The sequence below is a fragment of the Arachis hypogaea genome, chromosome 19, assembly GCF_003086295.3.
Source record: "Arachis hypogaea cultivar Tifrunner chromosome 19, arahy.Tifrunner.gnm2.J5K5, whole genome shotgun sequence".
NCBI classification, from domain to species: domain Eukaryota; kingdom Viridiplantae; phylum Streptophyta; class Magnoliopsida; order Fabales; family Fabaceae; genus Arachis; species Arachis hypogaea.
Genome location: NC_092054.1, coordinates 19,308,639 through 19,314,437, shown reverse-complemented (window position 1 = coordinate 19,314,437; position 5,799 = coordinate 19,308,639).

Here is a 5,799-nt window from a genome sequence, read left to right as displayed (position 1 = left end):
TAACTTGGAATGCAGGTGTATATTTAATATTTAGTATCTTGATGATGAACATGTTTGATTTGGTGCTTGTTGGATAATTGGCGATTTGATGAATTATTGTGGTTTGTTGCTTGTTGGTTGGTTGGTGATGATTGATCGATTATGGTTTAATGAGTTGAGGATATAAGCAAATAAATTTAGAAGTTGTGACTTATAGTTTTGAATGATGGAATTTGGGGAAATGTATGAGCATTATTGTTGGTATGAAGCATAATTGTTATGGTGGTTGATGTGTTAATGAAGAAGTGTTGGAAAGTGCAGGTTTGGTGATTATTGGCATAGGACTTGTCTTGGTTGAAAATGAGGTTTTGAAAGTTTGCAACAAGTTGGTTTTTGGCCAAACTTCGGCGAGGCATAACTTGGCTTCCGGACCCTCAATTGGCTTCCAACTTGTTTTGAAGTAAAAATTGGGTTCATGAAGTTTATGCCATTTGAAGAACGGGTGAAGAATATTTTAAATCGAAGAAGTTATAGGTGTTGGAAGAGTATAACCAAAAACTGTTTTCTTTCAATTCTGCAGCTTTGCTAGTGAATCTGATTTTTCTTTAAAAAATGTACGTCTACGCGTACGCGTGGCATGGAATTTTTGGCAATGCGTACGCGACTGGGCCTTTGCGTACACGTAAAGAGCAAGCAAGCATGTCCACGCGTACGCATGACCCACGCGAACGCGTGACATGAAGTATTCACCTACGCGTACGCATGACAAGAGGACGCACGCACGAGCTGCATTTTTACACTCCCACATGTACGCGTGGCCCCCTTTTCAGCAAACATGATTTCTATGAGTTTTAAACTCTATTTTAAACTTCTACACCTCTATTTTCATTCCTTTAGTCATAAATAATAGTATTAAACCTAACAGTCAGATGAAGTTTGGAAAAGAGGATAACTTGGAGGTGAAGTAAAGTTGAAAAAGTGATGAATTGAATATGAAAATGCTATGAATGATTATGTATAATATTTGGCTTGAATAATTAAATGATTTGAGAGACGAGATTCCCTGGGTAAAGTACCGTGGCTTGCCACCACGTGTACCAGGTCGAAAACTCGATACTTTGTTGACCCTACGACGTAAGGGTGACCGGACACTTATAAATTCCCGGGAATGGTACCCCCATTGAGCAATTTGATATATATATATATATATATAGACTCATGGGGATGCGCGTCGGGGGACAGTCCAAAGGTTTAGAAAACCGGACTTGTCGGGTTGGCTTGATAATCGATAGATGAGACTCATCAGCCATAGGACAGGCATGCATCATGTGCATATTACTTAAATTACTTGTTTGTGCATTAACTGGGTGTGCCTAAGTGCATTTGCTATGTTAAATGTGAATTCACAACCTGTAGTACTTGTAACCTTCTTGTGTTTGCTTTTATCTGCTTATTTGTCTATGAAATGTTGTCAGAGATGGAGGTATGGAGGAAAGGCAGTAGGACTTAGATTCAAGATTAAGTTAGGCCTAGATACTCTTAGTAAACCACCTTTTATGGCTTCTATTTAATACTTTAAGCTCTACAATCTGAGTGTCGGCGTTCTAGGGTTGCCTCTGGCATTTCTAAGACCTTATATCTTATATGTGCGTCACCTTTACCATACTGAGAACCTCTGGTTCTCACCCCATACTATGTTGTTATTTTTCATATGCAGGTCGAGAGGCACCTCCTTAGGCATCTGAGCTTCTGAAGCGAAGTGGTTGTCGGGTCACTTTTTGGATTGTATAGTCATACATATACATGTACTTAGTTTTCTCTCTGCATAACTTGTTCTTTTTTATCCTCTTAAAGGCTTATGGAGAGACAGGATTTTTGTTTATTTAAATTTGGATTTTGGATGTGTGTGTGTTGTGTCTATTCCTACTTTTGTTATCTTGTGCTTGATAGTTATAGTTTTTCTTAGCACGTAAGTTCATTCGTTTCTTAAGCGTTGCGTTTTTATTTCGCGATTTTTATTTCATCTATTCTTCAAGGCTCCTAGTATATTATAATTTTTCTGCTATTATATGTAAATATTTTATTTTAGAGGTCGTAATACCACACCACCTCTGCTTTACAGCTTAAGCATAAAGCTCAGTGTGGTAGGGTGTTACATCTCGAACAGTAAGCATTCTTTTGGACTTCAGAATCCGATCAACCTCAGCCACAACAACTTGAAAATTGCACCTAAGAGACTAATAAATATATTAGCAAAATGACACATATAATTATTGTCAGTTAATATGATTTGACAAACCATTAGTGGTGATGAATGTGAAATGAAATAATTATACACACTTTTTCTTGGGTCTTGAAAACATATAATCTGCATGGAGGAGATTGTAGGACCTAGGATAAGTGCTAAACGATTTACACCAATTATAATAAATGCCAAAAAGACCTCGTTCATATATAATAGGAAGTGTGTCTGGAGCATAGTTATCAGAACCGAACCGGTAATCAACCTGGTCATATGACCGGATCACCGGATCACTGGTTCAACCAGTGGATCACGGATTCACCCGGTTAACCCGGTCATAACTAAAAAAAATTAAAATTATATGAATAAAATTAAAATAATATCTTAAAATTTAAAATATAAATCTTTATAAACATTAATAATTCAATATTAATTTTTAAACATAACTAATGATCTAAAAAAAGATAATATATTAGTCTCTAGTACAAAATACTTTTTTTTTTTTAATTTAAATCAACAAAGGTGAATGAAAGATAATACAAACGGTAAATCCACAATTTATTTACAATGACCCCAAGTAGAATCATTCTTCCCTCTATTATTATAAACTTTATGATTGTCAGAAATTCCAAAAATAAGAAAGGGCTAGGTGTCCATGCCACTAACCAACTCTTGAAGGAAAAACAAGCAAGAGCTTCCCGAGCAAACCAGTAGAAATTACCCATCGAATTGAGCAATGATCCATTGGAGAAGCAAGCTGTTCTTTGTCACCTATTTTCCCGGGGACCAAGAATAAGCTCCAAAGAAGAGGAAGGACTTTTCACAATCTCAGGTACAATGACTAGTTGGAAAGCCTTTTCATTCAAGCAAAAGAAACACAGCAACAACTAATGATAATCAACAACCACCAAAGTTCACTAATGATAATCAACAACAAATTTAACTATTCAACCGAAGTTCACTAAAATTTTCTCAAGTTCAACAATAACTCTAAAAAACCATACAACAGCAGCAACTGCCAGATTCAACAGTAACTCTAACTAAAATTTACATCAAACCAGAGAAAGAATAGTAACAACAACTCTAAAAAACTAACATTCAACAAACAGAAAGAATAGCAACAACTCTAAAATTTTCTCAGGTTCACGAAAATTAACATCGAATCAGAGAAAGAACAGCAACAACAACTCTAAAATACCAACATTTAACAAACAGAAAGAACAGCAACAACTCTAAAATTTGCTCAGGTTCACCAAAATTAACATCGAATCAGAGAAAGAACAGCAACAACAACTCTAAAAAACCAACATTCAACAAACAGAAAGAATAGCGACAACTCTAAAATTTGCTCAGGTTCACCGAAATTAACATCGAACTAGAGAAATAACAGAAACAACAACTCTAAAAACTAAATAAAATAACAACCACCAGATTCACCGAAATCAACAGTAAACTAGAGAAAGAACAGGGTCAAATACTGGAGCTAACCTGGTTGAGAAGACGACCACCACCACCACCCGAGGGAGCATATGCTACTTCATTGGTTCCGACGAAGCGAACGCAGGGTCACGGACTCACGGTGAGAGATCGAGAGAACGATGAGGTGAGAGACCCAGAGACTGAGAGTGACGAACTGACGACGCCGAGGGAGTGACGAACTGACGATGAGGGGAGAGACGAGGTGAGGATGAGAGGCTGCCGGTGCCGAGCTCGAGAGAGTGATGAGGTGAGGGTGAGGGGTTGCCCGCTGCCGACGCCGAGCTCAAGAGAGCAGAGACAGAGAGACGAGGGCACGAGGCTGGCTGGGGAGGAGGGTTGGTTCCACTCAGAGACAAGGCTTAGGGAGTTAGTGTTCCTTCATTCAAAGAGGGGGATGTGAAGGTCTGAAATGACGTCGTTTTAGGAAAAAAATAAAAAAATTAATAAACATGACCCAGACCGGGTTTGATTAACCGGCCGGGTCATCGGGTTCGCATGAAACCCGTCGGATCAAACCGGTTTGACGGGGTCTATTGCATGGGCGGTTCAACGAGTGGCTTAGCCCGGTCAAGTGACCGAGTGACCGAATTTCTGGTAGAACCGGCCAGGTCGAGCCGAGTTTAATAACTATGGTCTAGAACAAATCACATTCATAACCCAAATATTCAAATCTTTTATAGATGCAGCAAACCTGGAGACCAAAAAATAGTTATAAAACAAAGGTAGTGACAACAACAATCTTATATAATTTGGATTAACATTTCAAAAGTAATTTTTCTTACCCTCCGTAGACTGATCTCATATCCATGACATTTCAAACACTTGACCATTGAATTCTCATCCCAACACGTTTTCAGTGTTCATAGTCCATGTTAAAATCGTCAGGGGCAGGCTTTTCATAAATTTCAACTTGAGAACTTGTCAACCATGATCCATAAATACTTCATGGTTAACATATTATATATAGCTCCGAGTGGGAGTTGGAGGGTGTAGTGGCTTATATCCACGATAAGTTGATAGTTGCCTTTCTTGCCACGACGTCTTATAGGAAGAAAAAAATTGTTGTAAAAACTACCCAATGAAAGATTAATTGATAAAAAAAAATGAGATCCTCTTCTAGTATATATGGTCTTTTATAATGATAAAATAAAAATAAAAAAATAAAATTTTGTATTTTTATATTAGAAATAGAATTTGATATTTATCCTAATAAAATTAAATAATTGATTAGTTATAATTAATATATTTAAATAAATAAAACAAAATAAATAAAAATATTTTTAAGAATTAATTAAATCAATTAGTTGATACAAATAATTAGTATAATTGATTTAATTTAATTTATTTTATTGAATTCAAAAAAGTAAATCAAGAAATAGTTTATTGAATTTAATGAATTAAAAAGGAAAATAGAGAAACACTTTTTTAGGAGACAATAATTTTTTAACTAAATTAATCTGTGTTTATTATATTCAATTAAAATAAATAATAAATTATCTATTTTAATATGCAACTTATAAATTAATAAATTAAATAATTGATATAATGAATTATAATTAATTAATTGATATAAATTATAATAAATTTTGAGATATTTAAATATCTAATAAAATCAATTAGTTGATATAATTAATTCACTCTAATGAATTGTATTTAATGAGTTAAAAGAAATAAATTAGGAAATACTTTTAACAATTAATTGCTTGATATAAATTATAATAAATTGTGTGATATTTAAATATCTAATAAATAAATTAGTTGCTATAATTAATTCACCGTAATGAATTGTATTTAATGAGTTAAAAGAAATAAATCGAAAAATACTCTTAGAAGCATGTCACGTCAGCTCCATTATTAAGTGTAAAAATCCAATTTTTATATAATAGAATAGATAGATAAGACACAGAGACACGCATACATATAAAATATAAAGTATTTTTTAGATAAATCGTAACGATATTTTGATATTTTATTGATATTAAAATATAAATTAATTTTTTAATTATTTTTAATATGTTATTTTAATTATATCAAGTATTAAAAATATTTTTTTATTTTAATAAATAATAATATATACTATATCTAAATTTATTTCAAGA